This window comes from Agelaius phoeniceus, chromosome 1 (genome assembly GCF_051311805.1).
Source record: "Agelaius phoeniceus isolate bAgePho1 chromosome 1, bAgePho1.hap1, whole genome shotgun sequence".
NCBI lineage: Eukaryota > Metazoa > Chordata > Aves > Passeriformes > Icteridae > Agelaius > Agelaius phoeniceus.
In genome coordinates this window covers 120,453,108-120,479,936 of record NC_135265.1, presented here as the reverse complement: position 1 = coordinate 120,479,936, position 26,829 = coordinate 120,453,108, and the positions used below count along the sequence as shown (strand labels likewise).

Sequence of the window (26,829 nt, the reverse complement as noted above, 5' to 3'; positions counted from 1 at the left end):
ACAGATTTGGTTTCTCAACTGTCCCCAGCCTCGTGCCAGGGCACACCACGGCTTTGCTGCCACAGTCCTTTCAGCTGCTTAGAAACTCTGTGTTGGCCTGGGGTCACACTTCTGGGGCACCCCAGTTCTATAAATTCAGAACACATCTCCTGTATCCATATAGTACTCTTATTGAGTCTGCCTCTGCAAAAAATCTGTCCCAATGTTTTAGGACACTGAACAAACCCTTTGGAAAAATTGTTGCCTCCCAAAGTTACTTGACCTCTTCCTCTTCTTAAACTTTGAGCTGATTTTTATCCATGCTTTCTGTCATTGCAAATTTCTCTGAGGGGATTAAGCATTTTAATCACACTGACATAAAAATATTCAGTGATATGTCCATTGCATAACTGATAATAAAAATTGAAATATTCTAAAAATATCAGCTAATTTAGAGTATCAAGGACACCTTCAAGGATACTGAAGGATTAGCAGTCAGAGCCAAAGATAGCCAGGTAGCCAATTCAAAGACATTACAAAACCTTTCTGAAAAGTAAAATAGCACTGTGGTTTTGCATTAGATTGTATTTCCATGCAGTTCTGTCACTGTCTTTTTCTATATAACAAGCAGTCTTGGAAACAACTTTAGCAATCACCTACATCTCACAGAAGCACAAATGCTGGCCTGACAGGAGCTGGGATGGACGTGCTCCCTACAGTCCCTGTGGAGCTGCTTTGTGTCCTCGGGCAGGCAGAGCTGGCTGCCCTGGCACACAGCAGCAGCCGGCGTGGGATGAGTGTGGGGACACCTCTCATAGCAAAGCTACTGAGGGGGAGACAGACAGGAAAACCTCTTGAGTGCATAGGCTTGGAACAGCGACATGTTTTGTTCATGATAGGCTTATCCCTGGTGACTTGAGTTTCAGGCAAAAGAATGCATCTCCCTATATAAACCTAATTCGCCTACTGTCACAAAGAGGAAGCGTGCAGGGTACCCCAGATAACAAGAGCCATGATGGCATCAGCAATTTCTCCTAACTTTGGTGCATGGCAAGGAAGCTAAATAGGTGTCAGAAGAAGGGTGGTGTGAAGAAGGGGGTGCCTGACATGCTGGTGTGTCCCCCTCAGGGTTCATGAGCATGGGCCAGGCAAGTACCTCACGTCTAAGGTTGCCACTGAGGTCACGACTTCTAATAATTTCCCTTCCAGACTCTCCCCAAAGCATGCCACTATTGCTTCCTGGATTTCAGATACAATGATTTATCTTTGAAAAAAATAAACAAATGGTGGGAGAAGGACACACTGTTTTAGAGACAAGGTGATTGAGTGTCTTGGAAACCGTTAAACAAAATAGCAGAAATTCTACCAAATCGCCTATTAGTTTTATTTACCTGCTATTCAGGGCTGAGAGGTTTCAAAGTCAAATGACTGTAACGAGTCTTTAAAATCCATATTTGGGTAGATAAACAGATAGTGCTGAGCACTGCTGTTGTCTCCATCTTGTAAGTGATAAGTAAATGGCTTCCAGGAATTGAGCAGCCACTCAGTAAACAAGTCAGTGGCTCTGGTGAATATAAATACAATGGGAATGGGATTTAGCTCTGGGAAAGACCCTGGCATAGGAGAGTCACACACTTTCTGCCTTTACATTTTAAAAATGAGCAGTGGAAACAGTGGTTTGTCCCATCCTCCTGCCCTGTAGTGCTTGATTTTCCCTTAAAAACATAGAACAAATGAAACTTAAAAGAAAATTATCTAAATTAATGAAGGTTGAGAGAAGAGGGAGAACATTTGTGGTCTCCAAGTTGAATAGAAATGAGCACAAAGACACTTTACTAACCAAACTGCAGCTAACCTCAAAGGCTGTGAGGTGCTATGCTTAAAAAATGTGTTGTAGAGGTTTTCTCATTTAGGGACAAGCCCAGCAGGACAGCACTGGTGTGTAGCCAGGAGATTACTCTGAAATCACACCAGAACTACACAGCAGAATTAGCATCACAGTCTCTGGGGAACAGCTCCCTTTTGGTCAAAGTATTTTACAGATAGGTTGCCAGGAACTGAAATCCAGTGGAAACAGCAGTTCCCAAACTAGGACTCACCCTCTCTCTGGGAAAGAAGGGGGGTATGAGAGATAATGTCTACAGGCTGCAAACTGAGATGAGTGGCTGTAATCCTGAATGCTGGATGCTGAATGAGTTGGGGAGGAAAGGAGAGAGAAGGGTCATGAACGGTAGAACTCACCTGGGAGAGGGGCACAGGAAAAGTAGTTTGGGAAATGCTGCAGCAGAAACCTTTTTTTCCCAAATCCCTCCTTTTCTATTGTTGCTTCTTTGAACAAAAGCAGCACATGCAAAGACAAGGGCTTAAAACTAAAAGGCCTGACACATATTTCCTTGTCTCAGTATCAAATATCTTCTGCGATATTTACAATTCTTATACCATAAATAGAAATGCTTGAACACAGAGCTCATTTCCTGGTTTCTCAGAAAATGACATCCTCTTCCTTCTTGCCAGTTTCCCACATCTCTCTGTGCTTAATGCTGGTGGCCTGCTTTTCCCCACCATTGTACTGGTTCTCTTTTCCAGCAGCCACAGCCTCACATTCGGTAACCTTTGCCCTTCCATTTGATCAGAGCCAAAATGCCATCTTTAGAAAGCTAACGTACCAGAGAAAATGGAAATATGAAGCTGGGCTGCCCACCATGCTGTTATCTTACCCTGTTTTCACTGAGGTTTATTTTTTGGAATACACCTGTTGATTTTAAATTCATGAAAGATTTTCTAAATGAACTGAAGCATCTGAAGACTCAGGATCTCCTTAGGAGCACAGCCCCTTTTAAAACTGAACCTCTATTAATGTGTTAAATTTGAGGCAGAGATACTATTTACTGAAAAAGAATAGTACTTTACCTGCAAGTTTCTTTGAAGTCTTCTTGTCATTACTAGAAATTTCACTGACTTATCTTCCATCCCCCAAGTCAGCTTTCTGCTGACACAAGAGAGCTTCACCTTCTTTTTGATCCTACAAGTGAAGCCATGTGGAAATGATTGAGAGTGACGTCACAAGTTCAGCATTATGATTTAAATTCAGGATTGGGCAGAAGGAGGGGAAAAAAAATTACACGCATCCATGATTACTGTGTTTGGGTCATTCAGATGCATGCTTAAAAAAATAAGGTCTTGTCTCAGTGAATATGAAATGTACCATGGAATCTTTTAAAAGGAGCTATTCTTTGCCTATATGTGTGTTTATATAAATATATATCCAAAACTTTGGCTTCTTCCTCAGTCTTCCATTGTCTAAGCGACTTTTTGATTGCTGTTGTCAGTACCAGAGGTAATAGTACTTCGGTGATGCTGCATGTAAATAAATTTTAGACCTTTCAAAAGGAGAAGTGTATGTTACCATAAGTTCCAGGCCTCTTTTATCCTCACAAAATCCAGACACTGAAAAACTCAAAACCACTGAGTTTAAAACACTCTCTCATAATTATTGCTAATTAATGTTAAATTCAGGTAAATGGAAGGTTACCTTTTTAGAACAAGCATTTATACACAGAAAAAGTCGAATAAGTAAATCAAGGGTCAGAAAAAACAGCTTGAAGGGACAAACTTAAGGAACTCTATGTTTAGGTCATTACAACTAAGAGGAGGCTGGCCAGCTTTGAGTCAGGAGGCCACCTGGAAGAAAGAGCCTCGGTTCCCCAGCAGTACTAGAGGCTGCTGGTCGAGGTGGAATGGCAAGGTGATACATTCATGTTTTCTGAGCTGAAGTAATGCTCCACTGAAACTCACTACCACAAAAATACCATCTCCACATGTCATGAAGAATACAAGTGGGCTCTTTTAGGAGACTTGGATTAGTCGATTTTGCTTTATTCTCTGATTTTTATTGCATTCACAGAATCATTAAGGTTGGAAAAGTCATCTAAGATCATAGAGTTAAGATCAGAGGAAGCTGGGAAAAATGTGATACATGGGATTGTTTGTTCACTTTAAATTTTAGTAACTTGGAGAGGTTGTGAGAATATATGATACGATATGATTGAGATATGATATGATATGATATGATATGATATGATATGATATGATATGATTGATATATGTTGTGTAGTGTAGTGTCATGTCATGTTATGTTATTTTTAAGCCAGAAGTCACTGGCATCTGAAGAAAAATTTTCCTAGAAGAGTTAGTTTTATGTCAATATGAGTAGTGAGGGTTGAGGACAAAACAGAGCATCCAGAAGCATCATAGCAGGCACAAAAATGTGTCACAAAAGACACAGAAGATATGAGACCTACACAGAGAGTTTAGTTCTTTTAACTTTCAAGGATGATAATAGATACATATGTTTTCTTAAATAGAGGTATCTTTTGCCACCAATGAATAATGTTAATTTCTAACCTCTGATTCTACAGTAAGCTCATACCAAAAGCATACAAATATTTTTCTGTATGTGAATGCCAAGATTCATATACAGTAATGAATACTTGCAGTATTCATTAAATCTCCCTTGTACCACACACACACACATCAGCAGCAGATAAATGAATGAGACAAAAATGTTCAGCCTCAAGCCTCGTTTCATTGTTTAAGCTTTTCCTTGCTCCTCCAGGGATATTCATGTCAATGTCTTAATAAGGCAAGGACAACTATTTCCATGCCTGAAAACACCTGCTCAAACTCAGGAAACTGCATGAAGTGGAGTAGGACTTGTGTGTTTTCTCAGAGGGAAGAAGTGTGGTAGTTCCTTATTGTTCCTTATCCGCAGTTAACTTTGGCAAGCAATCAATCAGATATTAGCCAAAAAGACAAACATATAACAAACTAGTAAAGTGGCTTTGGAAGTACCTGATGTACTAGTTCATAGCTGATATTGTTGCTAACATTCAAAAGTTTCTTCAGAGTTTGCTACTGTAGTAGAACACAAGGTGATTTACAGTTAGGATACTGATTAATCCATTTGCTGCAAGTGTTTACTGCCTTCCCAAGTAGTCCTTTAACTTGATCATTGCCGAACTTAAAATGAAATGTGGTCTTTATGAAAACAATGTTTCCAAATGGAATAATTTGGGAAAAGTTATATAATAAGTACAAGTTTCAAAAAAAATAAAGATATATATTATATGTTATATATTATACATTAACAATAACGCGGGCACTTGTGTTAGTGTCACTATCTAGTAAATTTAAAGATGGCATGCAAATTTACTTTGCCCATTTCCAGGCGCGTCTTTGTACCTTTAGTTAGAGAGATGAGAACCTGTCAATCTTCAGGGCCAAAAGCTGGCCATAGGATGAGATCCCTTCTCAGTCTGTGCTAAGCAGATGGAAACACTTCCCTTGCTGGAGTTGCAGTCCCCTTTCAGTGGCAATTTCCTTATGGTGTCAGGCCAAACCAGAGCATGTAATATGTGCAGTTGCTTCTGCACAATGAGAGGTTTTCTGTAACTCTTAAGTCCAGGGGCATTTTTACCCTGCTTTTAAATCACCATGATGGTACCCAGCCTTCCTTCTTTGCCACCAGTTTTCTTCCATATCTACCCTGGTTTTCTTAAGCTTACCAGACCTTATGTCTTTGATGGACCCACCCCATTGTATATCCCACCCATCCCTGGGCTGTAGCCTTGAATCTAACTGCTGTAGAAATTTAATTTGAGCCATATCTTTTCTGGGACAGAAATTCCATACTTCTTTAAAGGCATCCAGTGAAAAAAAAGGCTCTGAACTTAGACATTGATTTCAATGAGGCTTTTGCCTGTGTATGCACAGCAGAACTGAGCTATTAACTGCTGATAAAGGACTAGCTCTTTGAAATATGGTTTTTACTTTGATGGTTTTTTAAGGAGGAAGTTAAAAGAATTTAAAAGAACATTTAGATTCAATGATCAAGTATTAAAGGCACTTAGAAGTTCTCAAATTAAGGTGACATTTAACAAGACATGGGTCACATACAAATTTAAGAATATAGTTGGGGAGCATTCTGAAGAGAATTTTGAAGTTTGCCAGATTATCATAATTCTGGTTGAAGTCATTTGTCTGAGATTTTATGTGGTTTTAACAGTTTTGGCACCATCTATCTGGTTTTATATACATATTTAAAAAAAAGAAAAAGGGAATATAGAAAAACTGACAAGACCAGAATATTCCCCCAAAAAAGTCTATAACATTTATTAAGAGGCTTTAAAAACTCAAAAAAGAGGATTTCCTGCCTCTTAAACAAAATTCAGTAATTTTATAATTAAATTCAGTAATTGTATAATTCTTTATAAAAAAATAAAAATTCTGTTTGTAGAGCAGCTACTAAGGGATGGAGAACAGAAATCTATTACAATAGCTATTTATTTCTTCATCAGCAGTGGGTCATTCACAGCTAAATGTAGTTCACAGCTATTGCACTTTAAAAACCACTTTTCTATTTATAAGCTATCCCAGTGTCCTTTGACTCTTATCAATCTCATTCATTTACCTTGTCTGTTTTGCATGCTCTTTCCTGCCTCATTCAATATCTGCAGCTTTCTGTATTAGTTAGGTTGTTTCTTCCTCCTTCTTCTGGATTGTGATGGACAACGTGTTCAATTGATGCACAATCTTTTTTCAAGTCTAGTAAATATCAAGCAATGTCAGGGGAGATCTGCACCTCCCTTGCAGCTCTGGGAAGGTACACAATCAACCCAGCTGACATGTCAGAGCTGTATGTGGATGGAACATATTCAGTGCACTGGAATTTTTTGCAGTTCTGCTATATATATATATATGTATATACATATATACATATATATGTATGTGTGTGTGTATATATATATATATATATATATATATATATATATATCTATCTCAGCCAGTTGTAGATAGATTTTCAAAAGGATGTAAAGGAATAAAACATTTTCACTCCTTGTTGCCAAGTTTAGTCTCTTACTGGGAATATTGTTTTGTATAAATAATTAAACACTGGAGCCAAAGCAAAACTGTTTCTTTAGACCCAATGGTCATTACATTTCTCTGGTCTATTGCTCATGTCCCTGTTTCAAGTTGCACAGCATGGCACTTTTTAAACTGGTGTAGTAGATTTCAGGTAAATGATGTAACCAGCAGGCTTTTCTCAGAAATCCATGAAAAACATTCCAGGAGATCATTTGTTTGTTCTAATGTCAACCAAGGAAATTTTCATTTCTTGGCCATGTTTCGCCTTGAAAAGTATATGTTCTATAAATACAACTAGTACAGGCTAATATTAGTAGGAACAGACTGAAATAATTCTTGTCACCTTAACAGAAGAATCAAACAGTCTTTACTCTTAAATGTCTGAAGACCTAAATTGAAATCCCTGTCTCTCAAACACTTGTGTATGTGGGTCCTTAATCTGCTCCCGCTGTGTGCTTTTTTCCCTCTTCTCTAGTGCTGCACACAACAAGCTTCGAGTTCTTTACAGAGGGTCAGTATGCCATATCATAAGACAAGAAAATAGTATACTATGGCCATCTGTGTTTGTTCTGTGATAAACAGGAGGGTTTTAACCAAGATTTTTGTAATTCAAAGGAAATTCTCAGCTGAAAACACAATTAATCTTCTGATGCTGGTGACATACAAAATAACAGAGGATGACCAGTCTCTATTCTCTTTTGGACACAGATAGGTGCCATCTGTGACACTCTGCTGGCTACTGCTGTAGGGAAATCAAGAGTGATGGTCACCTAAAAAGTGACTGCACTGTGTGGTGTCACCATCCCTGTGCACTCTGGGGGCTGGCTGATTGAGCTCTTACAACTTGGGTGTGTCAGATGGCAAGCATGGAAAGAAATAGGCTTTTGCAAGGAGAACCTTACAATCCTACTTATCTTAAGTGAATCTCTCTGAACATTGGGAAAGAGAAAAGGAGATGAAAGGAGAGGGAGAAAATGAATCCTATACCTCCCATATCAGTTTTCCCATTTGTTTAATAAAAAGATGTTAAAGCACAAGACACTTGATTTTACAATTTTTATACCACACATCTTTTTGGAAAAACACTGCAAGACCTACAGGTTTTTGGGAATAATGTAGCCTTATCTGGAGAAAAGTTGGTCTGTTTATGCTGTGTTTTGTAACCAACCACTAATTCCCTAAATTAGTTTCCAGTTAACTCTCTCTTTGTGTAAGTATGTAATGGGCTGCTGAGTCAAATATTTTACTGACTTCAATTTGTGCTAAGTATGCTAGTCAAATGCTGTGGTGATGTGCATTAAATGAGTTGCAAAAGAGCGATTGAGTTATGCAGTCTCCCCAATGGACCGCTAATAAAAAACTTTATACCTTATGAACCATCATAACTCTGTATATGCCACATGAAATAAGGTATTAAAACAGTTTAGAGAGCTTTAAAAATTTTATTGGTGCTTTTTTGGTATTGCTCCACCTATAAAGCTGGACTTCCTTAATTAGTGAGGACCTATGCACGGGGGGAAAAAAACTGTCTGGGAAATAAAATACTGGACTCTTTAAATTTTAAGTAATCCAGCTATAGTTAGTTTTGCTACCATACAGTTAATGAAGTATTATTAGACCAAGTGGCCATCCATCCGAGGCAGAGCATTCCTACAGGTTAGTCACTACATTCATTTGGGGTTTCTGATTCAATTTCAAAGTGAATTAGGTTCTTGGATCAGAGGAATTATTTAACTCTTCTGAGGATCTTGCTGCTCAATAAAAGATAACTGCATACAGGAGTGTCATTAGCTATTCTATATATCATAACAGGAGCCACTCAAAGTGCTGGTAGCTGCCCATGGATGGGTCAGCAATGCTCTTGTCAGAAAATATTTCTCACAGAAAGAAGCAGTTGGACATTCCAAATAATTGAAAACTTACAGAGGAGCATGTGAATCCCATGTCCCAGGAAAATCAGGCATATTTTTTGCAAATGCCGACTTCCATGCTTCTGGAAGTTTGGCTGATGGACATGTGCTTGAGCAGAGCACTGCAGCCCTACTCACTTCCAAATGAGGCCTGGAGCCATAGATATCTGTGAAGATCAGAAGTTTAACCCTTTCTTGCTGCTGAATTTTTCTACCTTGGCAAGTACCCACTAGAATGCATAGATTTCTTAAGGTGTACTAAGACTTAATTGCACAATTATGCTTACCTTAATGCACAAAATTTATGACCCTGAAACCCATAAGACTGTTTCTGCTTTATGGGTTCGTGACTGGAGTGAGGAGTGGGCAAACAGCAGTGCCAGCCCCTGCTGATGGGGAGCAGCTGACTGGGTGAGGCTGTTGAACAACAGGGAAGTTTTAGCCAGGACATGGCAATACCCTCACCCCACAGGAGCACTGTGTAGAAGCTTCTCTTGTCTACTCTTGTGTCTGACCTCAAAGCTTCATCTCAGCTGTGGGGTTTTTTCATATCTTAATGTTACATAACTTAATGTTACAATCCTGTAAATTGTGTTCAACCACAATGCATTTAAATAAATGTATCTTGGTTTTTTTTCTTTGCTGAATCAGCAAGATACCATGGTCTCAGTAACAGCTGTTCAGACTCCTCTTTCCTTCTGCCTCCAAGTTGTTTTCCTTGGCTAAACCAGAAAGGCAAAATCAGGGGAATGGGAAAAGGTACAGGGTGCTCCTAATGCTTTCCTAAAGCTTTAAATTGCATTTAATGTCTTTGCAGAGAGAAAGATATGAGTTCTCAAGGCTGTGGCTGTACCAACTCCTCAGCCACTTTTAGGGCTGAGATGTTACAGAAACACTCAAGTGTCACTCAGGTTTCCCAACACTGTGCCATCTGAAAGGCATCCAGATAAATGTTGAGGATGTTCTCTTTCTGTGGACACTACTGCAGTGCAAACTACCTCCAGGAAAAGTTACTAGGACAGTGGGAGCAGGGCTCTAAACAATCCCAGCAGAGGCTACACCTGCACTACAGCTGGCGGCTGCTGCAGAATACCAAATAAGTTTAAAATTGCTGCTAAGAGGGGGGATGGTGCTTACTGCAGCAGTGAGGCACCAGGACCTGGTCTACTTGATTGCTGCAAGAAGTACTTCACCATTATCAGTACAGAATACCAACTCCAGCTCTCACATAGGTACAAGCCTCTGATTGCAACATGGTCAGTACTGAATGTCAGGACCTGAGAGTTGTTCAGCACAAGTCTATTGCTCTCTGAATATCTCTGTAGAGAAAGCAAACCCAGCAAGAGTCAGATTTTCCACCCACTAGATCTATGGAGAGGGATCTTTAGGCTAGTTTGCCTGAAGCTGTCAAATTTAACTCATAGGATCACAGCATTTTACCTTTGCAGGTAAGGCTTGTAAATAGCTAAACATCAGGGCCTGGCAAGAACTACCATACAATTACTTTGTGAGTGACTGATGGTATAAAAACAGAAGTAAAGCATTTTTAGTAGCAACTGAAATATCAGCATGTATTTTTAAGATTTGTTCACTAGGCAATAAGGATGTCAATCCCTCAGTCTGTGGCTTTGCACTTATCCAATATGCATTAGTGGAACATACATGTGACTTGAAACATCTGCATCACACTTGTGGAGGGTCAGCTGGACACTGACATTTTTCTGTATGCAGTTCATAAGTTTTCCCTTGAATCCTCTTCCAGAGACTATCTTTAAGTCAGAGGTGAAAAGAAGAATATGGTCTCTTCAAAAAGAGTTTAGGAATGGCTTCCTTAATCCATAGCATAGCAAGAAGCAACACATCATACAGTTCTTTAAAACAGAAATATCCCTGACTCAAATAAACACCCATATCCTGTTTGTCGGTTAAGCCAAAATTTCCTTCTTCTTTGTCCCAGATCCAAATTACTCATCTTTTTTTGGGGAAAAAGAAACATTATAATTCAAGTATATGTTCCCAACACAGTGACAGATTTCCTAGAGGCTCTTTTTTTCAGGCCACTGAAGCTGGACAGAGCATCATGTGGTGTCCCTTCCCTGCCTCCAGCACACATTCCTGATGTAGTTTCAAGTGCTGGGCTGGCATCACTTCCCAGATGTTCTCTTCTGCTCTGTTCCTTTGCAGCCTGGCCCTCTGCCTCTTCCCATCTTCATCTCTCACCTTCCTCCCACACTTGCCTTGTGGCAGAGTCCATTATCTGAGAGATTTAGCTCCCCAGAACCCAGCGAGAAATGCCCGTGTTTTTGCTGTCTTTCTTGACAGCCTGGGAAACTGAGCTGTCTCGGCCAAAATGCTGCCAAATTGAAGTGGTGGGAGAATGTGGCAGAGAGGAGGCAAGGAAGGAGATTTGTGAAAGGGAAGCAGAGCCTTCCTCCTTGGTAGTGTTAAGAAATGTTGTGCCTAACTCCACTTCCTTCAGGTCTGCCACCATCAGAAGCAGCAATGAGGATGGAATCATGTTCTCACTGGATTTTACACACCTCCTGCTCCAATTCTTTAACCATGACAAGGTCTCAGTTTCAAGAAGGAGCTGCAAACTGAAGATACTCTCTGAGTGCTCAGGAAGCAGCAACATCTTTTTTTCAGTGTTCCCTCAGTTACTTGTATTTCACAGGGCTTCGTGGAGTACTAATAGTATCTAGATAAAACACCACAGATTTTTTAAGTGCACACCTGAGAGCAATTATGTCACCCTTCGCTTCTAAGTTTCCTCAACATGCCAAGCCTTTCCAGCTGCTTTTCTTGCAGCTGCCAGTACCACAGGCAGCTAACAGAGCCATAAGCATGACAAGGCATGTGAAGGCATGACAAGGCAGGTAAGGGACTTACCAGCACCTCCCATTTTAACTCCGAAAATTCTGAATGATCCCCATCATTGTTGAATATCAGTTGGAAAATCAGTGCACAATTAACTTAAGTGATTAATCACATCTGTATTAAGGCAGAAAATCTAAGTCCGTGTTACCTAAATTCCTAATTTTATATTTAACTGCACAAATACAGACAGCAAAAATACAGACACCAGATCACACCTATTACACCAGATTAGCATCTATTAATACATTCCAAGCCTAATCCAGAGTAGCCCATGCTCCTGCAAATTATAAAATAAGAGTGATTGTCCTTTTTGCTATTTCCTTTGAGAACTATGAGGTACTTTGGGGAAAAAAAAAAAAAAAAGTAGTGAGTTAAATGAAATTTTATTCCAGCTGAAATGCACCACATATGGCCATAGATACTTACAGATATTTGGGGGAAAGTCCCAAAGGGAGGAAAATTAGTTTAGAAATCTTTTGTAATGGGATTTGTTAGAGAAGTGTAAAATTACTTCCACTTAACAACTCCCTATAAAAATATGATTGGTTAACTTTGATAGTTGGCTGCAAAGTGACCTCAGTCCTTTTCAGGTATCCTGGCAGGCCATAAATAGGATTCATAAATATTTAGTCACCCCAGTATCTCCAGGTATCCTCTGATTCTGTCTAAAGGACCCATTTCATGCAAGACTGCCTTTCCTACATTAGACAAACTTATTGCCTTTCTGCAGCTCAGAGTTCTGGTTTTCAAGGCCTTTGGATATTTGGAGATCCTGTTGACATCTTCAGCTCTTCAGCACTGCCTGTCACCACATCTTTCTCCCATTGTGGAGCTGTCAGAATGGCTCTGACCCTCTGTCAAGCTACGCAGAGGGACCACAGGCTAAGTGGGCAGCACTGACAGATATGCATTGATGCTGATCTCGCTGCCAAAGTTAAGAACTATTTTTAACTTTTCATTTTTAATATACACAAACCAGCAAGAAGTGAACTGGAAAGTGAATAGCCTTCTCCAGCAACATGAAGGGGTTATACTCCCTAAGATGTTTTCTTTTTTTGAAATGTGAATACATGCATTTGGATGACTCAGCTCATAATACCCCATATGTGAGCTCAAAGTTGAGAGCATCAGTAAAACCATTGTCCATTAAAAGTGTCTAAGTGCTTTCTTGCTTTCTTTTGGCATCTGTCTGCAATAAAGTACCTCACCTTGAAATATTCTCCTTTTTACTCGTGGGGACTTCCACTTTGACTGGGAGGATGGAGTCACTGATGGAGAGTGAAAGCAGTACCAAACCCTATGGCCAGCTTAAGCATATTTGTATATTTGCATATTTAAACAGAGAAAGGAATGGAAAGCATTCCCCCACCCCCCCTTTTCAGTGGCTGTCATTTTGAGCATGGGTAGAGGTAGGATGAGGTTAAAAGTTCAGGAAAGAGAGAGAACACAGAACAACATCCTATGCATTCTCTGAAACTATGACAAGGGGCTTAAAACTCTTCCCACATACTGCCACATACAGTACTCACCGCAAGCAGTCCCCTAAACTGTCTGGCTGTGGTTACAGTTCAGTTCTGAGCCAGGAATGGGGCAGGACAGTGCTGAGCCCAGGCAGGCTACTGTGCTTTCAGCACGCTTTGCTGGACGGATGAGACCTGGCATTCCCAATTAGGGCACTTGCACAAAGCGCCGGCCTGGCCGTGGCATTGCCATGCAGCCCAGCTCCGCAGCGCAGGCTCCGCTGGCAGCTCCAAGGTAAGGACTGTGCACCCTGCCCCGAGCTTGGGTGCAAAAAACACCCAGGAGAGGATTTGTACTTACTTGGATTTATGCTTTTTTCCTGTACACACTCTCCTCCTCACAGGGGGGAGCACATGGTGGTTTCTGTGCAGCACCATATGGAAAGGATGTGGAAGGATGACTGGTTTCTCCCAGGTTTGTGAGGAGCTCCCATCAGAAAGCAGCAATTCAAAATGGAAGGAGTGAGTACCAGCATCTCAGACACAGCAAGCAGTGTCCCAGCAAGGCAGGGATGTGTCTGCCTGCAGAGCCTGCAGGTATTTGAGATGGCTTGTAGTGAAAAAGGGATCTGCTTTTACTCTGCTTGTGATGGTCTCATCCTTTATTCTGACACAGCCAGAGTAGATTTAATAATGCTCATCAAAAATAACAAATGATTTCATGCAGCAAATTTTGCTTGTGACTAAATGACACTGAAACACAGAATTAGACAATTAGTTATCCCCAGATCTGCTAACCCTTGTTCTGAGGTTAGAAATAAAAGAATTAACATACATTGGCAGCAATGGAGGCCAGAGCATACATTCTGTATATTCCTGAATTTCTACATTCCCACTTCAAGCAGCACAAACAATAACCCCAGAACCCTTGCCTTTTATTTCTTCTTAGTCTGTTTGTGAGGAAATAATTTTTGATTTCAGTTACTGTCAGGGATTTGTATAGTATCATAATTGACTGGATTAATCTAATCCTTATCTCAAAACTTTGCATGGTAGTACATAACTGCTGCCACTCAAAGCCTTCTTGCAACTATCAAGAAAACTGCTCTGGGCTCATGAATATCACCAGCTTTGTGGATCACTCTAAGTCTCATATTCTAGAGAATTCTATTAAAAATAATTTGATCACTTTAATCTACAGCTCCCCACCTGCAAACTCCCAGATTTTACTGGGCACTTTATCTGTTACACATCTCCCTGATGTCTTTACCAGGTAGAGAATCTTCCAGAATTAAAAAAAAAATATCAATATTATTGAGATTTTTGTTCATTGATAGGAGGAGATCTGCTGTACTGAAATAACAACAGTAAGCTTCTAACAGGTGCTGTCATAATTGTTCCTGCAAGCAAAGATCTAATTCATATGATAATCTGTCATCGTCTGGCATTTCATCCTAACTAATTTTTAATGCTATATTGATCTCAACTTCCATAATTGGCCTCTTCAAATAGTTCACTTTCAGAGAAAGGAAAATGCAGGTTTTTTTCTCTTTTAGTCTCTTTTACTATCTGGTATATGCTGCCATGGAATTTAATTCTCTGTAACTTAAACCCCACAAAACAAAACCCAATCCAGAATCTACACTCCTGGAGTCTGAGTAAAATATAGACAACTTGCATTTGATCTTGAAATCCTTATGTAAGCCAAGATTTCTTACTTGAGAAAATAAATAATAAGTGAAGAAATTGAAAGGCTTTAATTTTCATATCTTTAAAAAGCAATGGTTTGGTTACTTCATACAAAGGATGTCACTCCCCATAATATCTCAGCCGAAAGAAAAGATAAAGTATTGTCATTAAAAAAAAGAAAGAAGAAAAAAAGAGAAAAAAAAGAGAAAAAAGAACTGCTTGCAGGCTTTTGTGACTATCTTTCTGAACAGTTGTATTCTAACCTATATAAATCAGCAGCCACAGATGCAGCAGCTAAGTTAACAAAGACGTATGCTGCTCTGTGACCCTCATCATCCCTGTGCATCTGAAAACAGAACTCAGAACTATAAGGTTACTGAGAATGTGGAAAATGGCAGGCAGTCAGCTCTTTCACCAGACTTAGCAAAATTGTAAGAATAAACAAAAAGAAAAGTAAAAACATGTAACCAGTACTTTGCACATGGATGGGGGAGAGAGGAGAATTTTAGGTCATCTAACAGCTAATGTAAACTACAGGGTGGATTCCTTCCAGAACTAAGCTTGTGATTACATTAATCAGACACACCAGAGCTAATGCTATACATTACACTTCCAGGATTTCAATAGCGGGTCAGAGCTACAAAAGAGGGAAACAGTCCCCAATATTGGGCACACCATTAATAGAAATAAAGAACAGGAAAATAATTGCTGGAACAGCCAGTCAGCTGAACACCAGGGAAACAGTGAGTGAGCAATTATCAGTTCGTAATCGATGTGACCATTACCCTCTTCTCTTTTACAGCACATCTTTTGCACCTGGCACTTCAGGCAAACAGCAGCTGAAAGAGAACTCTGTAACATGTCCATAATAGGCTGCTCCCCTGCCTTCAGGAGCAAGTGGCCATTTCAATGGCTGCAGATGTTTGTGCAAGAATGGACACTGCTCAGTACCATTCTCTGCTAATGCCGGAGTCCTTGTAGTCAACAGCTTGAGCTCTTTAATTCATGATACAGTCTTTTTGCTAAAAGGTCTCAAGGAAGCACCGATAGCTTCTGCTTCAGATGTTCTCTGCTGAGTGTGCAAGGGATGTGTTGGTTTAAAAGGTCACATTGATGTCCTACATTTACTTACAGTAAAGGCCTTCATTGTATTTTCTGATTCTGCCTGCCTGAATGGATATGCATGTTAGCTGTGTAGCTTGCTGAATTCTGAACACAGAAAAAAAAACCCAAGTATGTTATAACTGGTTCTCATTAAACTGCTAAATGGAATACTAAAAGGTAGCTTAAAATCAGGTGCATTTAATAAAGTTATATTTGAATTGGCACACGCATGGGTCCCATGTGTTTTTCAGTTTGCTAGTGTTGCAAGTTTATCATGTGTATTACCTATGCTTAAATGTTACTTCCCTCCAATAAAAACAGGCATCATTTACAATTTCTCTCAAACATTGCTAAGTCCATGACCCAATTCATTAGCTAACCTTCTGAGGCAGCCTAACACACCCATTGAATTTACTGAGTCTTGGAAAGTGATTTATGCCTTTAGATTAGATATGGGTTTGGAAGATTAAATAAAACCACACAGGGGCATGAAGTGAAGATTTTCTGTAGAAGATACATTTTTAGTTTGAACAGAAATGTACAGAGCATTCATTCACCACGTTTAACTTTCCTTCTTAAACCTGCAGAGGTTCCAGAAAATAAATCACAGGGAGGAGTTTCATCAGTGTAATTATATAAAAATTCCACATTGAAGAAAGCTGTGTGATGGGATCTGTAGTGGAAAGATGTTTTCATGTTCCAAAATTCCTTTGGGAGAGAGCACAGACACCTCTGTGGCAAGCAGACCTCTGAGTCTCCCAAGGAGTCCCTGCCCAGTTCAGGAGGGGAGCTGGAACCCATCCAGGTTTGGCCTCTTCCGATTCTCCGGATGTGCTGCTATGACTCAGGCACGGGCATGTCCTAACCCTGACACAGATCCCAAAACAGATCAGTATCCCAGCAAGACTGTGTAATACTCATTCATAACCAGACAGCCTTGGACATAATTAGCTGTCCCTGCAAGTCTGGAGACATTGCAGCCCTCAGATATGATAGATCTCTTGAAACAGGAATTTTACGGATTTGCCTCATGCTGCCATTCACGTTCACAGTCGGAGAAGCCGCTGCTCAGATCTGGGACTTCAGCATACCTCCACAGGACTCTGTTTGGTTGCTTACATGGAAACACAACAGTAGGAAACTATTTTATGTAATTTAACAGTGAGAAAGAGAGGAAAGGAGCCAGCACTGTGGGATTATCCAGCACTCTGGACCACCATCAGGTTGTGCCTAGAATAAACGTCGGCCACCTCTGCTTTACAGAAGCACTAACATGCAACAAGTTTCTACCTTTCTTTATTGAGAAACAAAATGAAGCTGAAATAATTTATTAGGAAAAAAGTGAGTAGAAAATTTATAAGAGTTAAATTTATTAGAAAAAAGAATGTGGATTTTAATCAATAATCATGCCCATGGCCAGATAAATTTATGCTTGCAAAGGCTTCAACAGATGTTTTTCATTGTAATGGCTGAGATCCAGAATCTTTCTACATTCTTATTTTCTTTCCTCAAACTGCAATAAGACCAGAGGTCACTCCAAATTCTTTGTCTCTGTGTGTGTGTGTGTGTGTGTGTGTGTGTGTTTTGTGTGAAGAAAGTGGACATATGTAAAAAAAAATATATTCCCTCTAAATAGGAAAATAAATCAGAAATACCACAAACCAGAAAAAACGCAGATTTTCTGAGTGATGCAGACATTTGGAAATAAAAGCCAGCTGAAACAGTAATTTAGAAAACATTGCAACTTCTTTTGAAGTGAGATTTCTCAATGAGGAAAGGAACTTCTTTGGCTCGATGAAGGTGCAGTGGCACCACAAAGCTCATGCCTTTCCCAAATACTTTAGAAACCCATACAAACTCATCCAAACCAAAAAGGAAAAAATAAAACAAGATATTTGACTAACAAACTAGCCACTAAATGTCAACTGGTTACAGAATGCTCCACCTGCCAAGGCTGAAATCTAGGACAAAGATCCCAGAGGGGTCACAATCCTGCAATTCCTGCTCAAACCAAAGGCCTGTTAGCTCTAACACTTCTCTTAAAAAGAGAGAAAATACATATATTATGCAATCAGACTAGAGTAGAATATTTTTTATGAAAACAAGATGTTTGTAGAAGGTGCCAGGCTGCTAGTCCCAGAAAATAGAAGGCAGCTATAGCTGAGGCAGAAGTAGGACTTGCTTGTTCATCAACCTGCCGTGACCTGAGGCCAGGACAAAGAGTTCAGTCTCCCTGCCTGCTTAAATCCTGGGCTCGGGAGCTTCTGTAGCCAGCAAGGGTGCTAGAGTCAACTGTGGTGTTGACACGCGTGTACTGGGAACCAGGGGGAGACCAACCTCATTTTTACAACAGCATTGCACAGAAAGAGGTTTTGGTTGGGTTGATTTAATGACTTGATTAGAATTTGAGCTGATAATTTGCAAGGGATGGGTGTTGTATCCACTGCCAGTCCTCTAAGCCAGTCAGCTTTGTATAGGATCAAATTTATATAACAAACCAGACTCAGCAGTGTCATAAATGAGGGTATGAATTTCATGCCAAGTGTAAATGAGTAATAAAGTAGTTAACAAATAGTATGTCTGTACACTGATTTGGCATTCCCTGTGTGTGCAGAAGCAATTTGGTATGCTATGGGGACAAAATTCAGTCCTGGCTGGCATAAATCAATGGGACTCACATCTATTGAACACCAGAACTGAAATAGGACTCAAAGGCATTTTAGACAGCATAGGAATTAGTGATGGGGGGGGGAAATGTGAAGGGCAGATGGATGTGAAACAGCACAGAAATGGAAAAAAGGAAAGAAGCAAGGAGACAGGAGTAAAGAAGGTGAACAGGACTTTCTCTGTTCTATTTGTTGTTCCTTTTCTTCAATTGGAACTTGAATATATATATTTTTTCCTCTGCATCCAAACCGTATAATAAATTGGGGAACATCTTGGAAACACTTAAAAGCCTTTTAATGATCAGTCACATATGATGAGTAACAATCATTCAGGCCAGTTCTGAACGAGATCCAGAGACCTCTGTGGAATTTCCATCTGCTTGCCACAAAGACCTACATGGGAAATTGGCCACCAAGTATTCTTGAAACCACAGTGTTATGGTAGAGGTGAACTGAGCCCAATACATACAGGTTTCCAGACTTAGTTTTCCACAGCAAACAGACCCCCAGCTGATAAAAGCACAGTGGCACACACCTGAGACACACAGAATAAAGGGTAGTGCAAACCTGGGTGAGATGTAAGACTGGTAGCTGAGAGCAGACATGGTTTTACCAGGTGGCTAAGATGGTCCTGTTGCAACTCACTTTGCCAGGCACGCTTGCATTGCAAACAGGGAGGGAGAGCTGCACTGTGCCCTCCCCAGCACAAACTGGAGCATTCCTGGCAGTGTTTGCTATTGCACTGCACAGGCCTAGGGCAGAGCAGCAAACAATGGTGTATGGTATTGCCTAACAGGTTCCAGATTATCCAAATAGTTTGTAAGTGGGCATGAGGGAGCAATGCAGAAGTTCTGCAAATTGTCACCATACATTTCAGACATTTATAAGCTCTCAGGTGTTGATCACAGTGGTTTGTTTATATACTACATGCACAGTGTTAAGGCCCTTGGCACTAGCAGGGAACAGAGAGCAGCTTTTTTGTTATTTTCTGGTTAGCTTTGTTTCAGACTGAGCACTTGCTACTGGTTTGAGACATCAGGTTTCCATATTTTAGTAAAATTTTGTCATTTTTGAGCAAACTTCCACTATGCAAACCTCTGCAGACATTACAAACATGGCAATTGTCTCATCATTATGTATAAATGCATTTGGTTTATCAAGATACTCTATGACACAATTTCTGCAGCTTCCCAGAGCAGGAAACAATACAATTCAGAATAAGGTATGGTATGTGAAATCTCCACTGTCAGCAAGCTGTACAATTTCACTGCATTTTTATTTGTGCACATCACCTGCATTTTGTTACTAAACCCAGTAGGATCTAATTACTGTATTCAAATCACATTTAATTTAAGTATCACAGTATCTGAACATATTTTGTCCACAGCATACGGAAAGGATAATGCTCATAATTGGTGTGGTAAGCCTAAATTTATTGCAATTATTCACCTGTTTGATCAATATCCACCCACACACTGTCACTCCTTGTTGGAAGTTTTATCCACATATACTTCGAGAAAAGTATTTAAACCCACAAAATAATGACAGGTTTTATCCTAGTGCAAAAGCTCTTTTCTTTTGAATTACTGCAGCAATTTGTAGAATAAATTAAGATTGCTCTTGGGTTCCTAAAATCACTCAGACATAGGCTTCCAAAGGCCATCAGAAACATAAACAAACATATCACAGCACATCACCATCACCCACTGAAACACTGGCTGCTGGGCTTTATGAATAATTCCGTGGCAACAGGTAAAAATTGACAACCAAAAGTGAAATGATGATAAGTACTTTCCATTGATATACAGACCCTTAAGAATTCTTTTAGGTCCTCTGAGAACAGAGAGTGTGGAATCTCCAGGGGCAGGTCATCTTTCTTGTGGACTATACTTACCAGAATAAGGCTGATGAGACTGCCTTTGATTAAGTTCAGGACATATACAAGCCAATTCCAAATACTATCCAGTGGATCTAGCTCCTGGTAAGAGGAGCTCCTTTTCCATCAGAGGAAAAGCTCTGGGTTAAATGAAATGTTATCTACACACCTGCCTGAATTAGAGATATCTAGGTTAGAACATGCACTACAGAAATCACAAGTTTTTAGCTCATTAGTCCAGGGTAGGGCTTATGCCTGAGCACACAGTAAAGCATGTGCATTTTCAGAACTGGGGCAGGAATTCCTGCAGAGCTGCCTACACCTTCTTGCAGGTTCCATACCTTCTTGGACTTTCTTAGCAGTCATACTGATACACAGAGCCAGAAGAAATTGGGATGAAAGATCCTGCAGGGTCCTTCCTAACCAGTTCAGCTCTGCACAGCACAAGTTTGTGCAAGAGTGGACGTGACCCACCTGCCAGTCTCACAAGTGGTATTAAAGTTCAGTCATAATTGATAGGATGGGGGATAAGAAGAAATGGACTGGCACAGAATTATGTTAATCATGGCACCAGTGCATTTCATTCAAGATTGAAGCTCAGCAGCTGTGTAAATTAGCTGTTGAAAATAAAAGAATTTGGTGACCAGCCTTGAATCTACTGATTGAAACAGATGTACTTATCAGAGACACAATAACACATGTTAGATAATGCCATAAAAAGGTGAGAATTCAATCTATTAAAGCCCATGCACAGCATTTTAATAAAGTATTCTGCCAATCATGCAGTAAAAGTTCAAGCATCCCCTCTAGATCAGACTAGATTTACTCAAGGCTAATGGTTTCTTTTCCTTCACCGAAAGATTTATATATTTCAGGAGTCCTGAGAAGTGAGTTCCTGGGTCATCAGATTAATTATCTGCACCCCAATCACTAAATGCCTTAATGTGCACACTAAATGTGTCCCTAAGATGAGAAATATTTTTCCCCTCCCCACCTTATTCCAGCTGTAGGTTTGCTCCAGAAGTTGACTGCTCAGGTTTACACCGGGCCTGTTCATACCTGGCAGAGAGCAGGGAAGGAGTGTTTGATACAGTTAGATCAGCTTTAGAACACACAAAGTTATGCCCCTGGCAACTGGGGCCCACCAGGTGAAAAAGCCCAAGAGTGAAAATGGTGGAAATCCTCCTCTTGCTACCATCTCACCCAGTGTCCTTGTGAAGGCCACGGGACAGAGGAGATGCAGTGCCCAGTTTTCCATTACCACAGTAGGGCATAGTTTGTCAAAGTCTCCCAGGGACCCCTGACTTTGTTTCCCAGGAGAAATCAGCAGTGTGTTCTGAGAAAATCTTATCTGCTCCTGGCTATCCTCAGCATCCAGCTGAGGAGCAGATGGTATGATCCTTTAGGAAAATGGACATAGATGGGCTGAGGCAAATTAGACCATTCAGATCTATTTATCTGATGAGAAATGAAGCCATGAGCTGGCATCAGCCATTCCTGAGGTGGCACAGGCAGGAGCAGATATGAAGATGAGTTACTGAGATGATGAGATCAAAAGGCATCTAGTCCTGGATTTTACATCTCCATTCAGCAAGCTCGTGTGACGCTGGCCAGCTGTCTAGCTGAATTAACACCTTCTTGAGGTTTAGCTATCAAAGCTGGAAGCTAGGTAATACTGGGTGATGCTGGCAGAAAGCAGAAAATCTGCTGTTAGAGTACCTTTCCAGGGATTATCCACTAACAGGGTTTTGTTAATCTTTTTTGGATTCTTGTCTGTAGCCACAGCAACACCGTTTTTCCCGTGACCAGGGAAAATGCTGTTCACTCTTTGTTAGTGGGGATCTGGGCAACAGCTTTTATGATTTGATTATTTCAGTCCCTACTGTTGAGCAATCCCTGAAAAAGCTCCGGTGAATAAGGAAGTAACATCCTTTGCTGAGGTGCTCCTAAAATTATCTTCACCCTCTGAAGTGCCTGTTCAAGAGGTCTTCAAATACCCCTACAGACCTGGTCCTTAGCACTGGCTCTAGGTGTTTGTTGTAGACAGAAGCTCCTCAGGTGGTTCCCATCTCCTCATCCTGGTGAGGCAGAGTGGCACATGGGGTACAGGATCAGACCTTGGAAGCTGCATGGCAGCTCTTTCTGGGCTGAATATCTGTGTAGAGCCTTAGCCTCCTGCCTATCCATGAACCAAGGTGTGCATCTGGGCTTGGGGTGACAGTTTTGTCATAAGCACCTTGCTTTTCCATTGATCTGGATTTAGCTGTGCTCATGAGAGGGGTGGCTGGGGTGGCACACTGAGTCAGGTCCTGTCCCCTTTGCTCAGAATCTTCCCTTTTCTGCCTGCCCAGCAGAGTAAATGGGAAAGGCAAATGCAAGGGCAGAGACAGGTTTCTCTTAAACAGCCTCATTCCCCTCTCCAGTTCTATGGGAAACAACAACAACTTAAAAAAAAAAAAGAAAAAAAAAAGAAAAAAAAAAAAAGAGTGAGAAGAAAAAAGGGGAAAAAAAGAGAAAAAAAGCAGTTGTCTTCTCCCCACAGCAGGAATCACAGTGTGAACAGCCACAGAGTGACAAAGTGAGAGTAGGAGGTTGGGCTTCACTGTCTTTATTCCTCAGTGCATGGGGCTCACAACAAAGGCCATATGCCCTGATCCTAGACATCTCTAGTCTTTTAAGCAGTCTTCAGCCTGCAAGCAGCTCTATTAAGCAATATTAATTATTACAGCATATGGCTGTAAAGATAAAAATGAGAAATATCTTATCAGGCCTTTAATTAAAATAACTATACAGCTAACAATTTATTCAGTGTTTGCAGACAGTAAAAAAACCATAAATTAATAGTCTTTTTGGTGGGTGACTAATTTGAAAGGCATTCCTGATTTCTGCACAAGCACTCATTCTTCATAGAGATTGAAACAAGCAAGAAGATTTAGAATAATACCTGTCAAACTATGAGGTTATCTGTGAATTGTTCATTTCAACCATTCACTATCAATGACATGCAATTTGTCCCATTAAATATTTTCTACTACCTCAATGGATGAGATAGTTTTATACAAGAAAAACAGCTGAAGAAGGCTAGGACAGGTTTGTGAATGCCACCAAGTGAACTGCTATTCAACAAAAGAAATGAGACAGATTCTGCTCCTATTTCTCTTGTATTTCTAAGGGACTATTCAATGCAAGATTGATCAAGTTGTCAGTTACAAATGACATCAAACAAAAACCTGTGTGGCTTATTGATGAGTTTATTTGCAGTGTTGTGTTTTCTTTTTCATCTCTTGCTGAAAACCAAAGCATATTGAATTGCTTGACATAATGAAACTGATTCTTTATCTGCCATATTTTGGAACTGAGCAGTTTTATATATTAATTTACAAATGAAGCTCTAAGGTACAGCTCATTTCTCATTTTTCCTCCTTGAAAATGGTAGAGGTTTATATACTTCTTAGAACTCAGTTATACCACTGAGCAACAAAAGTGTCTAATGAGATCTCTTAAAAAAAACTGGCTCAAGAAACAAACCCTTGATGTAATAAAGCAATTTTACTCCATATATACATTTTGGCACAAGCAGTTCACTTGAAAGCCAGTTGTTTAAAATATTAATCTCATTAGTAAAAATAAAAGAAACTCTTACTTCCTATCCTTATACTTTAAGAAAAATTCTCACTCCCATACAAGAAGACAGACAGACCCGAGCATGTCAGTAAAAGCAAATGATAAAAAACTCAAACCCTATTTTGAAACGTGCCTCACATTTTGGAAAGAAAATACAGCTGGGCCCTCTTCAGTCTAGTCTGTTACTAACCTTATCAGGTTGAAATCCAGCCCTTTCCTATAAGCACCAGGCTTTTGTAGTGTTTTCTCGACCCACAGTCGGGCCCAGCTCACTAAGTGCTTGCATATGCATAAACAGAACAAGGCATCCTTCCCCCGTCTGCCCCCTGAAAGCCTCAATGCTGAAGTAAAGGGGAACCTTTTAAGCAGGGTTTTAATTAGCACCCATTGTTCCCTGGCTGGCAGGACAGGCAGAATGGCCCAGTGGTTTGAAAACGGCTATCACAGTGGGAATCTAACTTTGCAATTGAATCAATCTGTAAACTCCACAGGACTTGTACGCTGAAAATAAAAAAAAAGAAAAAGAGGGAGTAGACCAGAGCATTAATTATAGTGGTGTATTCATACTGCTGCATTTAAGGGCCTGTGAGCATTTCTCTCATATATTTTTAAAAGGAAAATAGAATCATATAAATCCACTAGAGAATGAGACCTGGTCATACAAGTCTAAACATAAAAGTGAAATTCAGCATTAAGTCTACCACTTGATCTTTAACTTCTAGCATCTGTACTACAGATGGTTATTTCTGTAGATGTCTGAAATGGCTAACTGGGAAAAAGGGATTTTGGGAGGAAGATATTCTTTGGCTTTAGTAGGCTTGGTATATAATAAGCAGGCATTTAGGTTTAACAGAAATTCCTCCATTTTCAGTAGAGAGGTGCATGTGTGATGATGCATGACATGATGCAGCTGTTTCAAGAAAACCAGACTGCAATCATTGACTTGAATACCCCAGATAAGAACTTCTACAGGAGGCTATCTTTTCAAAATTGAACAGGTAAAACCTGACTGACTTTTTTTGTTGTTCTGCACCCTACCTGGGCAGGGCTCAGTCCCAGTCATGCTGGCTGCCTTGTGGCAGGCAGATAATTCACCTCGTCATATCAGCTAGTTATTTCTGCAGAACGCTTCTCCTGACCTTTTCAGGGACCAAACAAAAGTACATCTTTAACTCTTACATAAAAAAAAGATGGAAAACAAACAAGACCAGTGAAAGCAAATTATACTCAAGCTCATTTATCAGTACCATCTGTTTGACAGATATATGGAGACTGCAAAGATTTCTGTCTAAATAGAACATAGAAAGAAATGACATGGAATAAAATTTCACCTTGTTATATAGTTCTGCTTTTGAAAGATTCATTCTGTGTATGTTTCATTCCTTGATATCCGTTAGGAAGAGCAGGTCCCCTATTCCATGTCAGAGTTTGCACCATGAACAGCACTGTTTTCAGGACAACAGTAACAATAACTCAGAGACAAGAGGACACTCCAAGCAAAAACCTGTCAGTTAAACTTCAGATGGAATATAATAATTTTAAAAACAAAACAAAAAAAAATTGGGACTAAACCAAGGTTCTTCAAAAATTTGATTTATGCTGAATTTTGCAGTCAGTTCTGTGAGGAAGCCTGCCTACTTTCAGTGCCAAAAAATACAATAAGGTTTTCTTATTAGCACTATTAGCAGTAAGTTTTCTTACTGAAGTCAGCTGAGGTTCTTTGACATCAAGATGAGGGAGCAGTGAAAAGGCCTGCTCTGAAGAACAAATATATTTATGGACCATTTTCAGCTGCCTAAAATCTGATCTGAATCAAAACATGGATGTAGCCAGGAGCAATTTGAGAGCTACATGCAAAGCAAACCTCCTGCTGATTTGAAGAAAAATCTTTTAATTGCATGTTAAATATATCTTAAAAATTTGCAAGAACTGGCAAGGAAAGCTTTCAGAAGTTGAGAAGTATCAAAAGTAAAATTTTCTAAGGCAAATAGAAAAGGTAGAATCAGCTCTTTTTTCCATTCCTCTCTTTTCATTCAATGCACAGGATTGGCAGAGTTCAAACAATGAGCAGCTACACAATGTTTGTGCCCAGAGGCCTTATTTACTATACACAATTCATATCCTGCTCTGAAGACAGAGTTATTAAAATTCCCCATGAACATTTTCATGGCTCTACTCACAATATTGTATCTAAGGGGTTTGTGAACACAATGAATTTATTTTTACAGCATGTTTCTGAGGACGGGAGCACATTGCAACAGGAAAGTGCTATCATCCTTTCATTAGGGGGGAACTTTAGGTCAAAAGGACAAAAGGATTTTGGCCATATAATTTAAAGAAGCAGGACCTGATATTTTTGTGAGTCCTTCATATTAAGAAAAGCTTTATCTATCTGAAGAATGAGTTACTTTGTTTACTGCTTCTCCAAGAGGGAGTATTTTTTTCTCTATAAATCTGCCCACATCCCTCCATAAAGGCATGCCAAAGATAAGTGACCATTTGAAAATTCTTTTCTTCATTGAATGGTCACAAATCTTAGAGCAACCCAGAATTTAAAAACAAGGTTCGTTTCCCCTTCTTGCCATTCCCTCTTGCTCTTAGCAAACTGAGAAACCCCACAAACAGCAGTGTTTTTGTTAAATAATTTTGATTATATCTCAGAAAAAGTGTAAGTTCTCTGTATAGTGCAGATGATGTCCTGTGGGATAACAGTAGAATCA

At 39.9% G+C, this 26,829-nt stretch overlaps 1 protein-coding gene and 1 long non-coding RNA gene across 3 annotated transcripts in view; one reads left to right on the top strand and one right to left on the bottom strand.

The window, feature by feature from the left end:
• SULF1 (sulfatase 1) overlaps positions 1-13,310 on the bottom strand; it is a 148,764-nt gene extending 135,454 nt beyond the window's left edge. For both annotated transcript variants that reach the window (XM_077186383.1, XM_077186392.1), the window contains exon 1: positions 13,220-13,310. The gene's annotated coding sequence lies outside the window, so the exon portion shown is untranslated. The remainder of the gene's footprint in view (positions 1-13,219) is intronic.
• Positions 13,311-13,318: 8 nt separating this feature from the next.
• Positions 13,319-16,167, top strand: LOC143695268 (uncharacterized). Its single transcript, XR_013184369.1, has 3 exons — positions 13,319-13,445; positions 13,555-13,672; positions 15,642-16,167. It is a non-coding gene; the product is annotated as an uncharacterized LOC143695268 (long non-coding RNA).
• The last annotated feature ends 10,662 nt before the right edge of the window (positions 16,168-26,829 follow it).